Source organism: Pundamilia nyererei, unplaced genomic scaffold (assembly GCF_000239375.1).
Source record: "Pundamilia nyererei isolate P.nyererei 1_Seehausen unplaced genomic scaffold, PunNye1.0 scaffold00096, whole genome shotgun sequence".
NCBI lineage: Eukaryota > Metazoa > Chordata > Actinopteri > Cichliformes > Cichlidae > Pundamilia > Pundamilia nyererei.
In genome coordinates, this window is record NW_005187497.1 from 22,436 (window position 1) to 39,674 (window position 17,239).

A 17,239-nucleotide genomic window follows, 5' to 3' on the forward strand; every position below is an offset into this window, starting at 1 on the left:
TATATATATATATGTTTTATCTATATATCATGGCAAAAGTCTACTAGAAATCCAAGACAATGCAATGTCAGAATTTTTTCATGTCAATACATTTACTATGTAAATGCTAAAACCAGAGGACCCCATTACTCATTACTCTTCCAACCCTGTAACCGATAGAAATGTTTAAAAGTAATTTGAATGACTGGCAAAACAGTAGAGCGAGTTTTCTAGTCTGGAGCAATGAAGGAGTCCTTGACAAATATGAATACCAGTCTTTGAAAAACGCTAACGGGGAGGCTCCCCTAATTTACTCATTGAGGGTCATTGCGTGGCTGCTACACGGGTGTCAGTGATTTGGGTGTAATCTTCTGTACTTATAGGCCCGAGCAAAAATTAGTCCACGGACTCAAAGCCCACCAAGAAAAACAAAAGGAGCTCAATCTAAAGAGAAGGCACCTCACACACTTCTGCCCCAGTTTTTTTAATGGCTTGACAAGACACAAAATAACCGTTTTGCTGTTGGTGATTTGGGGATTTTCTACTGCTGGGAATTATTTTTTAAGAATTATAGTTAAATGCTTAATCAGTTAGAATGTACTATTCTCAGCCCATAGGATTTTTAAAATACCCTGAAACAAACAAACAAACAAAAACAAAACTAACCAGTTTTACTTGTATATGGCGCGGAATTTTTCCGCTTTAGAAAACATTTGTCCCTACACAAATAGGAATGGTGCCAAGTACTGTTTGTATCACGGCTTTGAAGATTCCTATAATTATACATTACATTTGGGCTGTCTTATTTTTAAAAATCAAATTATAAAACAATATATAAAAACAAACATTTTAACAATACCAATAATACCGTCATTATATTACCCTAATTGTGTAATAATAATAATAATAATTATAATTTTAAAATAGCCAAACGAGGAAAAAAAATATAACAGTGTAGCTGAAATATTATGCCGTAAATTTACTTTAGTATACACTTTTCACTGGTACGATTTGAAAAAACGGGGGAAAAAAGAAAAACTCTCTTAACGGGACAAATTATGCTTTCTGTAATATGTATCTCAAAAGCTCTCAGTCAGACTTGGAAGTATCAGGAAATACATAAAAATTCGCAGCGAAACAGATGAGCATCAAACTCTGCGGATTGTTTGGTTTAAATCAGTAAATCCATGAAGTGATATATGTAATGATATGATGCCTTATTGTATAAATAAATAAATAAATAAATAAATAAATAAATAAATAAATAAATAAATAAATAAAAGACAGAAAACAAGGTATATCAAACTTACCATAATTCAGAATAAGGCATATGCAGGAAAAATCCGATTACCGATCAGAGCCTCTCCATGCCCAGGAGAGAGCCCGCAGGTCTTTCCCCCAAGTGTCCCAGGAAATCAGTGACAACACGCTCCTGTTGACTTGGAGCTCCTGAGATGAGGAGGAAGAAAAAGCGGACGCTTTAAATCGAGGGTCTCTAGGTGACAGCTTTCTGTAGACACTGACTCGCATCGATCTCTCTTCTCGCACTCTGCAGCTTCAGGAGCGTGTTTGCTTTCCCGGCGATGGGGAAGCGGTGTTAAGTAAATGAGCGAAGATTCCTGGTTCCTCCTCCTCCTACTCCTACCGAAGAAGTGCGTGCGCGCTGCACACAGCCTGAACGCGTGTGTTTGTGTGTGTGCGTGCGCGCCCCCCATGTCTCAGCCACTCCTCGTTTATGCCCTCAGCAGAAGTGCCTCACTTCTCGCCTAACTTTAAATCTTTGTTTGGTCAAAGGCTCATCACCGCCTGTGTTTACACAACGACGCTGAAACTACTGAGGGAGACACGCTGATGCTGAGGACTCTGCACTCCAGATATGAAGAGTTTCCTTAGCTTGTGGTAAATAACTCCTGGGCATCGACAGACTTATCAAGCAGTAGTTATCTTTAGTGTGTGTGTGTGTGTGTGTGTGTGTGTGTGTGTGTGTGTGTGTGTGTGTGTGTGTGTGTGTGTGTGTGTGTGTGTGACTGTAGCTTACTTTAAAGATGAGAGATAACATAGAGCTGAGATGAATTTGATATTACTCAGCTTTTATAAGCGGGGGTCTTTTTATTATTCATTATATGTGCACACTGGATAAAGTACATAAAACATCATTAAAGAAACTTGAAATCCGAAATTTTAATGTGCATTACTTGGAGAATACCAGTATTAGAATAAATTCTCCCCAACCTCTAAACGCCTAAGAAAAGTACAGACCTTTGCCAGCTGTACTTTCCATTACTGAATTATATCATACATGATACAAGAAAATAAAAATGTCTTTCAAATAACTCCTTCATTTGTCACACATTTATTATGTGTGTAATCTATCTGTTTTTTAAACCTCAAACAATCATTCACTTAAAAATAAACAATCGAAGAAAAAGAAAAGTCATAACCCTAACATTTTCATGCAGCCATTTAGACTGCTCACGCTGTATTGGGTCTAGTCATGTATCTGAAAAGTCAAAGATCATTCAAGGTTATCCAAACAGGTCATGTGGATGTGCAGTTCTAACAACACCTGCTGAATGAAATGAATCTAACATATGTCGGTCTGATTGCAGCCCTCACTTCTAGTGAGTTCCCGTGACTCTGAGGAAGCACAGTGCAGTTGTTTTATCCTCAGCTTGTCTTTTGTTTAATATGATGAGAATATTTGTGTCTGTGCCCACGTTATGTGTGTCCACCTTGTGAGCCATTGTCTCTGTGTATATTCTGTAACATGAGGACTTCTGGGTCGGAGCTGGGAGCCATGACTCAGGAGGAAACAGGTTCTCCTGAGCATGGACAACAGGATGCGCTCACTGACACCATCTCCACACCCGCAGACATGGATACGTAAGGACTCCTGGGGGGAGATTTGTGCTACTTTACATCTGGGCTAATACTGACATCACTGACCTTTCCAAATAAAAGAATGGAACAACCTTTAGGGCAGTGGTTCTTAACCTGGGTTCGATCGGGGTTCGGTGAGTCGGTCTCAGGGGTTCGGCAGAGCCTCCACCGTGACATGCACCGCTCATTTTGTGCACCAATAAAAAACATATCTATGTCTTGAATTTGAAAAAAATCATATTTTATTTTTCACTAAAGAGGGGTTCAGTGAATGCGCATATGAAACTGGTGGGGTTCGGTACCGCCAACAAGGTTAAGAACCACTGCTTTAGGGTAATACTTTTTGTTAAAATAGAGGGGAGAGAATGGCAAGAAAGCAGAAGACATTTAGAAGAAGTGGTTCAAAAGTAACAGAGACACATTTTCTATCCTGACTTTTTGCTTAACCAAACACATTCATAGAAACGTGCAGTTTTATATGTAAACCTCAAAGGTCATTCAGCTTGCCACATATATACACGTTTCATTAAAAAAACTGGCCTGGTTTAAAATATTTTTTCTGACACAATGTAAAATAATGGAGAACAAAAAAAACAAAAAACTGAAGACCAATGTATTATTTTCCAAAATTAAAAGGGGATTTTCATCCTCACTGTGTTGTTTCTCTGTTTTAATATTATCTGTACTTTATTTCCTCAGTCAGGCTGTTTTTTTCTGGGTCGTTCAATAAAGCATGAGTCTGAACCTGTTGCACTTGGCAGTTATAGAATAGGAGTGATAGTGAAAGCAATAATAAAGGAAAACATATTGGCTGTGAAGATGATTTATGAACTTTGCAAAACATACTGCAAGACTTGAAGCACTCACAGCGCATACTGGCCTACTGAGGCTTCTGTCACTGGAGAAACTGGTATCTCCGCCTTGTCTGATGAGTGATGACAGTAATGAGTCTATAGGGAAATGCTTGGTTTTTGCTAGTAAAAGACTATAGAAAATGTCACGGTAACTACTTAAATCTTGTTTTTTTGAAATATTTATATTTTATGACAATGTTCAGTACTAACAAGATTTGAGATGTAGCAGTACAGAAAGTCAGGGAGGCTATTCCCTTGTTTCCGTGTCTGGGACCGACACGTGTTATCCCCAAAGTGTGTTAGAGTCGCACAAGAATGTATTTAGTAGGAGGAAGTCACTTGTGTTAGCTAAACATTCCATATGTTAAAGCGTCAGTCTGCTGCACAGTGTTTGTTTCACAAACTTTGGATATGCACATTTAAAAGAGCTTTGTAGATCTCAAAAGCATTCTACTTTCTGTGTGAAATGATAAATCATATGCTTTGACACATTTAGGTAAAATTATTGTCAGAATTAAATAAAAAAAATATTAAACATTTCTGAAATGTTGATGTGTACCAGAATTCATTTTAAACATCACATCTGTACAAAGAAAAACAGAAATCTTTAACTATTAGCAACTTTTTAATTTGTCGCTTTAAATTTCAATACTCGTGAACATCTATGTTTTAAGTGCTGTGTTAATGGCCCCTAGAAACACCTTGAAGCTGACACTGTTCTCCTTGTAATCCTTTATGATGGTATCATTTCAGTGCCATGGAGTCAAGGAAAAATACCTAGATCTACATTGTGATATTACAAAGCAGAGGTGCAAAACGACAATAGCTCTGGAAAGTACTGTGATGCAGACATGACGACCTAGTCTGCCAATTGTTCAAGCAAGAGGCAGGCAGGCCAACTGCTTTCTTCAACTCCAGTGTGTGGTGAAGAAATAAAAGCTGCCATTGTCTCTGTCTTCCTGTGATTCCTCAGCCAGCTGTCTTTCGATCTGCTGACATACACTTACTGTCACAGTGTGTCATCGGCATTCCTGCCACAAAGTTAGTGGAAGGCTTCTTATGAATTTTCTGGAAGTCCAAGCTGTATCATTGAGCAATAATAATAATAATAAAAAACCTGCGTTGAAATGTGAGCCTGTCAAAGAAGACTCTCATGTGACGTTAAACATTTTGTTGTGTGAAATATTCATGCAAATGTCACATAAGCGTTATCATTCCCATGCTGAGGGACACTGAGAAAACTCAGAAAAGGGAAGGAGGGAGAATATAAACATTAGGAAAAATGAATGTAACCTTATACTTTGCAGGGCTTAATGCCATGTGAAAGGAAGAAAAGCCCTATAACCGCTACATCTGTGTTTAAATGCCCCACATACAGCCACCAAAGCGTCAACTCTAGACTGAAAACTGACATCTACCCCATCGGATTACGTTCAACTTCACAATGATATACCACTTCCTGCTCAAATCGTCGTCAAGTGTTCTTGAATACATTACATAAAATCACCCTGCACCTTACTGTCTTTGTCAGCTAGTTGTTTTCTTTGGGTGTTTTCGCACAAAACTGCGGGCAATCTCAGAAGAGTTAGGAGGTTGTCCGCAGTTGTACCTTCTCACATGTAGCACACAGCAGGAAATAGTCCACTTCAGACGTGCTTTCTCTGCAGGAAACACAGCGTTTGGTTTCGGTACGGGTGCTGCCTGGGTAGGGCATGCAGGAGGTGGGACACATGACGTCCACTTCTCCCTGTGAATTTATCAGACAATTGCCATTCTTTTCTCACATGAGCTCAGTTGGTGAGCACAGATTTTGCAGTAGGGGTGGGGAGGGTAACGACTGAGTCAGTCATTTGTGTTTTCGCACGCCATGTCTAGAAAGCTTACAGGGAGAATTCTTTGAAAAGATATTGCCTTGATTTTTGCTTTCATTTTTTAGTAGGAAATGAAGGAAGTGCTGTTTGATACATTGTCCATATTTCCCTTAATCAGAAGTAGTGTAAAATTATACACATGATTCTTAACCCTGTCATATTCACCAAAACGCTCAGTTTCTAACTTTCTTCAGTTAAGTTATAATATTCATTAAATGATTGGAATCCATCCTTTTTCTTCCACTTATCTATTTGAGAAAAATATCACACATTTAACCAAAAATATAGTAAATGTAGACCAATCAATCACAAAAGCAAGGTCGAAAAAACTGAGTAAAAATACTGAAAACCTCCTCGCTACTTTTTTGGAAGCATTTTTCTCTTCTCTCTGTCTCTAATAAACAGACCCAGTATCCCTCCATTCCTCCCCACTGGGACCAGTCCTCCCTCCCAATGAGACAAGTTTCACCCAGGCTAGCTATATGATGTGCGTATTATTTAACTGACCCTGGCCTCTAACCACAGGCCCTTGGGAACACACGCATGTGCAGGGCAAAGGAATGTTGTTGTTGGGTTTTGACTGGAGAGAAAAATAAAATGTTAATATTTAATCATCTAAATGTATTGGTTTAAAAACAGAAAAAGCACTGGAGGAGTGTGGTTTTCTCCTGAGGTCAGTGATCTACTTTACAGTTTTATGTAAAGTGATCTGGATTACATTTAATTATTCACTTTATATCATTACCATATATGCATTCAAGCTCCCGCCAACGTACACACACATATACACACACACACACACACATACTCACAGCCTTGTTGTTCTGAGCCCCTCTTCGCCCTCTTCAATGCCCCCTATGTCTCAGGAATGTGGGAATGATTGCCTTAATTTTATAAAGCGCACGGCTTCCTTTGGTTCAATTTTCACCAACACCATAAAAAAGAAGCAGTTGTAGGTCAGCAAGAACCCATCTGGTTTTGCCATTGCTGGGGCTTTAATGACCAGGTAATAAAAGTTCAATTTGACAGAAATTACAACAGATGTTTCGAGCTATAAGCCTCAGACATAGTTGGTTCCACAGCGGGATGAAACCCCATGCCTAAAGGGGCTGCCCACTCGTCTGATACACTGTACTAAATGACTAATGTTTATACAGCATGAGAAATAACATTAGAAATGCACTTGTAACAACACTGAGCGAGCAATACAGCTTTAGAGTTCAGCTTTTTTAATAGCTCAGAAAAGTTTCCTCTGTATTTTTATTTAGATAAAGAAATATAGAAGTATTAAGGTGTCATAAGAGAGAACACTTTATATTTTTAATTAAGTTGCAGGGAGTTGACTGTAACGTAAATAGCATGTATGGGAACAATGCATTCCATTTAAACAACCCTGCAATAAATACGACCTTCCTGCCTGGGAGATTACAAATCATGTGTCAGTACTTGACACATTGCAATGTTTGACTGTATTATAGTATACTGCAAGGTATTTGTGTCATTGTGTCTCAGCTTGTACAAATACCACATAGTGACCTTTTTATGACCTTTGTGTTACAAAAAGGAAAAACGAAATAAAAAATTCATCATATTGTGTTGTAAATTTGTAGATTTTGTAGATGTAGATCCTTTGTTTCATCTCCTGAATGAAGGCAAAGGGAGAAATAAAGGGTTAAAACTCAGAGTCAGAGAAGAAATCACAATTTTCTTTTTAACGGAATCTCAAAAATATTGAGTTTGAATTGTGCAAGTTTTGGCATGCTAATCAATTCTTTAATGGATTTAAAATGAGCCATTTTAAAAATAATTAAATTATTATTATGGTTATGATGATGATTATTATAATTATTATATTTCTGCATTGTTGGCAGTTGATCTTCAGCTGCAGAAGCAGGAAAGACAAATCAGTCTTTCTACACTAACTGTCATTCAGTCCTCAGAGCATTAACATTTTCTGTTGATTTACACAGCAGGTACACTAAGACTCATCCTCTGCCAACTTTTAGTTTAACAACTGAACCGTGGGAAAACTGCTTGGTTTGCTAAAGCTTTTCTCACCAAACCCAAGTACTGTAGTACACAGCATTAAACTTAAAGGAATGTCTTCAGCGGATATGTCAAATTCAACAACCTCAGGGCAGGTATTCAATTCTTGATTTTCCCATGTGTATGAACACAACTGCTGCTGTGTCAATCTGTGTGAAAATGGCTTACGTTTTTGCTTTATGTATTACATAGCCTGTGAGTCAACACAGGGCGTGACAAGGCATGACTTCCGTCTTAATAGCCTTTACTAACAGAAAACACCTAAATAAAAAGAGTGCAACTGCCTTAAAACAAGAAACTCAAGAAACCCAAACTACAAATGTCCCTAAAACACAGCTGGTGTTCAAATAACACCTCACACGATTGACGCTTGTTCTCACTTCTGGTGATTTATAATTCCCCTATGGATGCAAATAAAGAAAAACCTCAGCCAGTGTCCAACTCTCCTATGATGGATGATATCCTAAAGGAATTCCTCAACACTACACTTCTGAGACCTCTACCTGCACCCCAAACATAAAAAAAAAAAAAAAAAAGTTTTCAACCTCTCCATTTCCTGTGCACACGCACAGATTTGAGAACGGATATGTTCTCACATAGAGTCACAAGTTCCCACAACTCTGAAAAACACCAGTCTTTAAGATCCAGGACCGATTTTTTTCCTTCTCCTTTTCTCCTTCCTTTGATAGGGACTAGGTGTGTTAAGAATATTGCATTTCTCTTCTGTTCAGGTGACTTGAGGAAAGAAATAGTTTCGCAACAACACAACCCATTGTCTTATCAACAGTTATGTACAGTTTCTTTTTCAGATTTTTTGAGTAGTTGGTGATGACAAAGAACTCACATTCCTGAGTGATAGGGATTCGCAGCTGAATGGATTTCTTTCAGGTAATCATTTTCTGAAGCAGGAAAAAGGAAGAACCATGTCTCAACTAAACAGACATCACTGAAGTCAAAAGGTTACTATACAGCCATGTTTGGTATCAACAACAGTGATACAAGGAAAGTATTCACCTCCATGACTCTGACTTGACCTTTGTGGAGACATTACAAATGTGCTTACCATCCACGTTGGACTCACTGAGCAAAATCCCGATTTGTTTGAAGCTCCTGTTCTGTTTGCTGACATGGGGCTTTCATTTCAGCGTTAGAGACAAGTGCCCCCCCCCCATCTCTTCCTGGAGTCTCTCTAGCTTCCTCAGCTTCCTACTGCAATCCAAAGACATGAAGTTAGTGGGGTTAGCTTAATTGGTGCTTCTAAACTGCCCACAAGTGTGAATGTGAATGAGAATGGCTATATGTCTCTCTGTTAGCCCCGTGGCAGCTGGGATAGCCTCCACATCTATCTAGCCTCAGAGATGAGACAAATGTAACTTATAGATGCAGGTCAGGAACTTAACTTGTAGATGAGCTTATATCTAAGAACAAATCCAAATAAAGTTTTGAATGGACAGCACTGAAGCAATTATTGTTAATTCTGATAGGAACATAACATAGCCAAATATAAAGAATCAAGAATGGTTGTGGGGACATTTCACTCACTGTCCCTACAGGGACCATTGGAACATTGTATAAATTATTTAATTCTTTGGGCATTTCAAGACACATATCAGAGCTAGACTCTGGCACCAGTTATCCAGAGGAAGGATAAGGTAAAAAACAAACAAACTTCACTGACATTGTTATGTGAGTAAATATTCAGGAATTTCAGTGCATCCTGCAAAGTCCTTGCATGTTAATATCCTGAAAGATTGATCTCACACATATTCAGTTTCCTTTTCTATTCTTCTCAAAATTGCGTCTAAATACGTTTACCCTGTGGCATCTGAGCATAACACAGGATGACTTTGTAATCTGAGCTCATCTTGCTCATTATTAAATCGTAAGCGAAGATAAAATATTGCCAAATACAATTGCATAGTATTTGCTTTAAAAATGCTTTGGCCACTGTTTCAAACAGTACCCACTGCTTTCCGTTCACTGCTGTTGTGGTAACACAACAGAACAAAGCAATCAGCAGAGGGGATTTCCCTGCTTAACAGTCAGCCAATAATACAGCTCTCATGACAAACAACACATGAACAGAGCATCGGTATTTACTTATAATAGAAATAACCATCTGACGTTAAAAAGTATGAATTATGTCTTCCATTTATTTTTGTTGCTCCTAAAAGTAAGTGGTCTTTTTGAAGTTCATGATCAATTGTCCACAGAACTAAAACAAACATTTTTGTTTGTTTGGTTATGTTAATTCAATAAGTGATTATACATGACCTGCATTGGACTGAATGATGTCATTGCGTCAGTGTTGGGCTGAATTCCCATGGCTGGAAGGCTAAGGGAAGGAAGTCTTCATTACATGACCTGTGTGCGCATGTCTGCGTGATTTCGGCTTCAGTGAGCAAAATGTTTTATCACTGTCAGCAAAAACAAAGTGGGTTATGAGGGATAAAGAATAATGATATTGGGGCAAAGTGCAAAATAAAGAGTTAAGGAGTGAACGCTGGAATAAAGACATTTCTCCACATGGACAATAAATTTTGAGACATATTACGTCCTCCAAGAAAGAACTAAAGAAAAATAAAATATATTAAAAATTCACAACAGTGAGGTGCAAACAAAAAGAGAACATGATTAAAAACCATGACAAACCATGAGAATACCAAGTAAACATGTTGAAAATTATTAGGACTGTGGATATAGAACAGCATTACTATGCATGGGTTATGCATGGCGAAAGCAGAAAGGTTTTAGGCACCTATAAACCACCACACTTATATTTTAAAAACACCCATATAACTATAGCGAATTCTTGAGGTGGAGGTTGATACATTTTCTTGCCCACCTCTAAAATTCTGTGAAACTAATTTGCTTTCACCTTCCTTTGACTTAATAAGTATAACAGTATATCTGTTTGAAAACTATATAAAAACGAGAGATATTGTACAGAATTGAGGTTTACTTTTATAACCTCTTGATTTCATTTGTCCCAAAGCGGTGGGATACTCATGAGTAACACTGTCTTTAAAGTGATTATTGATATAACATGGAAATGGTACAAATTGCTCCACCAGTTTACCCGTCTGCTTGGACTGTGTAAATATTGATTTATTACAAATGAATGTGGGAAGGGGGACCTACCCGCGGCCTTTGACCTTTCATTCCTTCCACCAAAAATGTACACAAAGCCATATAATTGATCACTGCAAATCAATAATTTGAAAAGTGATAGCTAGACACACAGCTAATGGATAGATACGGAGATTTTAAGAGGTTATTGGTGTGTTTAAAGCTGCACTAGTTTTCTTTTTGGTTTACAGGACAAAATCAATCTTTTTTTTCATTTTGAATAATACTTTGCACTAATCCACGTTCCTAAAAACAAACATTCAAGCAAAACAATCGAATCAACAAAAAACCCAACACATATTTACAATGTTATGTGTCATGCATTTCTACATACATGTATTATTGTTTTCTTAGCAAATCTTAATGAAACAGGCTCTTCAACCCTGAAGTGACTTGCATTTTATACCTGTTTGACCTTTTCACCCTCATGAATAAATGAAGGGTTCTCACTGAACAAAGAAATTATGTGGGAGAAAATTGCAATGAGAAGAAGAGACACTTGTTTTACTTCAGGATTGAAACTCCCTCAGGCTCGTTTTTTTTTTTCTTCTTCCCTCGTCTCTTTGTAGAAGAGAAATAGAAAGGAGGGGTGAGAGAAGGAGGCCACAGGTGACCTTTTTGGATTATCAACTCAATGCCTGGGGTGAATGAGAGAGAAAGAAGGAGAGGGAGTGAAGGAGAAGAGAGGTGGGGATAGGCTGGGGGAAAGGTAAAGGTGTGAAAAAAGAAGTGATGTTTTCATTTCCTTTCGTCTCTGCTTGGTGGCTCCAGGCAGTGGATTTTCACCTCACCTTGTTGCACATTGTCTTGTCACTGCAAAGTGTGTGAAAACTCCGCCCACAACGAGCTGAAGGCCGAGGGAAAGAGAGCAAGGAAGTCTAAGTTAACACACTGTAAGGCAAACAAAATCCTGCTCGGCGACCAATAAATAAGTAAAGAACATACAAGGCCCAACTGCTATCCAGTTACTTCAGGTTGTAGAGGGATAAGTCATCATGCATAATAGGAAAGAACTGTGTGATTAGTTTATGAAAGATTAAAAAAAAAGAGCTTTTATAAAGATCCATATACAGAAAACGTAAAAGAAGAGAGGAATTCCAGGATAAAACACATTCTAACAAAAATTAATATGGTCAATGTTTCAAAACCAGCTGAACTGATACAGTGAAGACTTGCTTTGTAAATATTTTAATCACTTAAAAGCAACTTTTTAAAGATATGCTCATGGCTATACTCAAATGAATTGTATATTTTTATCTGTATACTCTGAATATCATGATAGTATATGTATATGCAGCATGGATGTGTGTGTGTTGTTTGTATATGCCTGTCTCCTGCAATCTATTTTTATTATTTAGTGATTCAGTGAACTTCTTTTAATTACACATTAAATATGAATAGAACATGTAATTCAACCATTAATTTGACAATTTATTAACAATTAACTTTACAGCTGGTCTTAACTACTGCTCAGCATTTAATCTGCCATCTTGTATCTTCACGTGGACCACATGACATTAACAACCTCCTTTCCAGTCCAAAGTCTGTGCAGATGTTATTCATGGTCTGTTTGATGAGTGATCTTCAGGTTCACATTAAACAATTTAACCCCTAAATCATTTGGTCTAATAAACATTTGCTTTTTGACTATTAATTTATAAATTGCTCTCATGGTTGTGATGACAATAGACATAACTGAGATGCCTTTGTTTTATAAAACCCGATACATTCTGTAAACACTTAAATATGAGGATGTAACAAATGTTTTATAGCTATGAACCAAACACTGGTAAAGCGGCAGTTTGTCATCATGTCACTTCAAAGCTTTAGTCCACTGTGTCATTTTGTCATTTTGCAACCACATGAAAAACAAAACCGCACTACTTGGTAAGATAATTCAGCGTACAAGGACACCAGCCATAATTTAGCTTCAGTTGCAAAAAGTCTTTGTATTTTCTTGATCCACTATGAGGTTAGGAAAATTGAGGAATTTTCTTCTATAGTTTTATTTTTCATTTTGCTTTGTTTGGTTTTTTGTTTTTTGGTAAAATTGTTTGAATAATTTTATTCTAGGAAATTCTCGCACAAAACAAATCAGCAAACATTCCCCAGTGGATGCCAAACTGCTGCAACCTACTGCTTCTCTCCCCTTTCCATTGCCTTCAGCTATTTTTACTTTTTAACAGCATTCCCATGTGATTATTATTCTTTTTCTCATTGATCATTGACAGAAAATGCTTTATTGGATCCATCTATGCCCTATAGTCTATGCTGTGAATCCAATGACTCCTGAGGCCAACGTGTTTATGGTCGTGTCTGTGAGCAGTCGACAGGCACTGGAACGCTGCACACAACCACACCTAATTAGAACAAGACTGTTTGACTTACTGCATTACCCTGTTATTACTCAGACTGGGTACAGAAGGACACAGGGCCTGATTTTAATAACTCTGCAGACAATTGAGGGAAATTTTCAAGCAGTCACCAAGGCAGGCAAGTATTTACACACATGATTGCTGGACTTTGCTTCTCATTGCTGCTGCTGGACTAGTTGAGGCCCAAGAACATGAAGGAATCAGCATGATGGATACATGTATGAACAGTTCAAATTCTCTTATGTTAACACAATGACTGTTTTCATGATCATGTACTAATCTAAATGGAAGGTATCAATTATTAATCATCCCCAGAGATCCTCTAAAATCTCAACTAACTTATCAATAATTCACACATCTGACCATCTTAACGAATTCACTGCTGGTTTAATTACGGTATATCCCAACTAATGAGGCTTTTAAAGGACAGATTTCTCTCTATTACGGTAATCACTTTATTGATAAACCACCAGGACAGAAAGAAAGTCAACTGTCCTGGGAGTATAATTGATGGATGCTGAGTGTTTTTCTTAACATGGTGACAGATCATCCATTCTACCATCCCCCTTTTCTGGCTTTACCAAGTCTAGTCTTACTGCCATTAGACTGTGGTGATGGAGAAGAAAAGCATGACTCAGTAGTAAGGTTTAACAGCAACACATCCTTGCCATAAAAAGACAAATACTCACAGTTTTGGGAAAGGGTTTGTAACTTGTTGTTTTTTGAAATCTAAATTAAGCGGTATACGTTTCATTTTTGTTAGCTGACTGCTGAACTTTACTTTATAATAAATCTCAAACACATAAGCAAACTCACTTTGCATCAAAACTGTCACTGAGTCGTGCTGCTTCAAGTTAACCTTTGTTGTTTCTCTTATCCAGAGCAGAGTTTCCTCCTCTGTTTTCACTATTTTGATATAGCGCTGGTCACAGTGAATACTAATCGCTACATCATTCTAGACTGAGATTCTGGTGAAATTGCATAGAGATTATGTCAAGTCTGAACAGTTTTTAGAGCAATGTAAGCGCAGTGAATCAGCTGACATTAACAATGACTTGCTGGGCCCACTTACAAAGCATTGGCGAATATGTGCTTGTTTCATGCTAGAGGGTTGTGATAATAGGACTTTGGGGATCCATAAAAACTGACGGCTGCAGGAGTTTCTGCATGTCTCAAAGCGTGAATCATGTTTTCTGCTTCTGGGCGCAGCTTGAGGTCCTCTGTATGTGTTAAATTTGTGAGAATTTTTTTTTGCTTGTCTTTTTCTTCATCATAGTCTTTAGATTTTACAGACAAACATTGTATTATACATTGTTTTTATTGATTTTGTGACAGCTGGCAATCGAATAGAACTATTTTGGTTTAGTCTTTAGCCTTTGTATCTGCGACAAACAAATACGATTTCATTATAGTAGTGACACCAGCATGTGATCACCAGGTGAAATGCATAATCAATTATTTAAATTCTTTAAGCAAAACCAAAACAAATGGTGTATGTAGAAAGAATGACAGCTTTTGGTACATTAACAAGTTCTGTTTCAGTGTGTGTAACCCCAATCATGTTTTAGAGAATATTAAAAGGACTTTTGGAAAGAAAAGGATAAACAAGATTATCTTGATTGATTATCTTTTACCTTCTGATTGCCAAGACATTGGAGAACATATTTCAAAAGAAGTTCCATAAATTAAAAACAAACAAACATGAACTGCAATGAAGAGTCTGTTTGCAACCCAAGTTGAACTTGTCCCTGTGTCCAATTTAAGTCTAAACACCAAAAATAGAAAGCTGTCCTTTGAGCCATCTTTTACACAGACGAACTGTCCATATGTTGAACTGCACTAAGGAATGCCTCTCTGCTCTTTCTAAGCTTGGCACCTAATATCCAAATTGAAACTCTAAACAGCTGCTGCTTTACTTTCTCTCTGCGATGTAGCTGGGAAACCTGATCTGTGCTATTGATCAGACTTCCATGTTGTTAGCTAGAAGCCTGATGTCTCCACATTCACTTTATGACCCTCTCTTAAAAGAAGTGGGGGTGTGATTAATGATAGATAAAAATATATCCCATAAATCTTCCCAGTAGAATTTCATCAGCTGGACATAGAGGAAGTATGTCTATTTTGAATATTGTTCATCACCGCTAATTCTTTCCTGTGGTGCTTTTTTATTATTATCATTTCAAAGTCTACATAGGGTTTACATTCCTGAGATCATTTTTGTTTTCTTATCGCCACCTTGAATGTTCAAACACACTGGAGTGCCCTGCTTGAGACAAACCAGGCAAATTTGGATTTATTATTTCATGCTTTAATGATTATCTGGCTTGTTGTACTCGACATAATATGGCTAGTCTGTCACTTCAGCCTCAAGACATGGCAGTTCAGCTTGGCTTAATCCTGGATAGGGGAAAGGGAGAAAAAAAGAGAAGCCAGACTAGTGAATAGATAGGCATAGTCTGGGGGGATGCTGAAGAAAAATATCTGAACGGCATTTTGCAAAAGCACCTCTTAAGTTAAGAAAACATGGGAGTTGAGGAGAAACAGCTGTGTGCACTGAAGCCTGGCATCCTGAGGACAAAAACACAGGCAGTTCATAATAAAAATAATAAGCCCGCTGAGTTCTTAATAAAAGGCCCGAGATGAGACAATACAGTCAAATGAGGGGCACTCCACGTATCTCAGGTTGCCCTTGTCACTACAAGAGACCAGTCTTACCACCACAGAAGAAGAAAGAAGGGGTTTGGCAGTGACAATGGGATGTTGTTGGCTTCATCGTTTGGTTCCATACACCAGCTTTGCCACAGAGAAATTGGCAGAACAATCCAGTCTTGCTCCATGGTGCCACACGTGGCTATGGACGGTACCATGTTAATGTTGGATCAGAGCCACTGGTTGGGTTCAGAGTCTGGAGTGAATACTCCAGTGTTTATGTGTGGATATACTGTATTTGTGCCTGTATGTGTGGTTTGGGTTCAGAGCTTAATGTGGAATGCTAGGGAAAGCCCAAACCACCCAGTTTTTCATCTTGTCCTTCTCTTACCTCACTCTTTTCTGTCATCTGTCTCTTTCTCCTCCTTCGCTCTTTCTGCCATCTGGCCTCGGTGAACAGACCTCTGACAGAAGTGCTCAGACAGCTCAGTCATAATGGTCTGGGTGGCATTAATGGGGCTCATTTTATTTCACCAAATCTTACTGCAAAAACTTCACCGACAGCTTCGCCAGTAAATCAGAGGTAGACAATAAATCGTTCACAATTGCTTCTTCATTAAGTTTTTTTTAAGAGAAGAGGACAAAAGAACTGATATTATACAGACACTTCACACTGAACTATGAACTAAATGTTCAGGAAATAATAGGATGGTGATAATATTCAGAAACTCTTTGATTTATCTTTCATGCCCCCTTGTTTTTAGCCCTTGCATGTCCCATGAGAAGCAATGCTGGGCTCCATATAAGTACTGATTTATGGGAACCCAGGGAGCAGAAAGAAATGGGACAAGCATATTAAAGCATAAATCTTCATCCTCACAAATAACTTTGCTATCATAAAACAGCAACCAACCTTTGGTAGAGGAAGGGAAATCTGTAAAGATGGTAGAAAAATGAGCACTGTGAGAAAAATTGTAAGGACCAAAGACCAAGTATGACCAGTAAGCGAATACTCCTTTGATTAGTCATGCCCTCCATAGTCTTTCAAATTAACCCACGTGCCCTCCATGCCTCTTATCTATGAGAGCTCTATAATGTTTTTTGTGTCTGTTTAGTTTTTTTTTTTCTTTAAAAAAAAATCTGAATGAATGTTAGCTCCCAACAGTGTCAGAAGTAGAGTAACATGATAAGATGGGTCAAGCTCTGAAGCCAATGTCACAACAGTGGACTTGTGCTAGCTCAAACTATTTCTTTGGGATGTGAGCTGCTGTGGAGACGGTAACCAGAGTTGGTTAATGTTATTAAATATAATTAATGTTTTTAAGGTTGGGGAAACCTGCAATCAGCTGAGACTGAGGAAGTCACTTGGATGATTCATGAAATGTTTCTTCCACTGAAAATGTTACATCCAGATGGACAGAATCAACTTTTTGGGATTTGCTTACCTGGATGATAC

General features: G+C 38.0%; 1 protein-coding gene across 1 annotated transcript in view; it reads right to left on the bottom strand.

The window, feature by feature from the left end:
- Positions 1-1,630, bottom strand: part of eya2 (EYA transcriptional coactivator and phosphatase 2) — a 24,059-nt gene extending 22,429 nt beyond the window's left edge. Inside the window, exon 1 of the mRNA XM_005739986.1 lies at positions 1,290-1,630. The gene's annotated coding sequence lies outside the window, so the exon portion shown is untranslated. The remainder of the gene's footprint in view (positions 1-1,289) is intronic.
- Between the last annotated feature and the right edge of the window lie 15,609 nt (positions 1,631-17,239).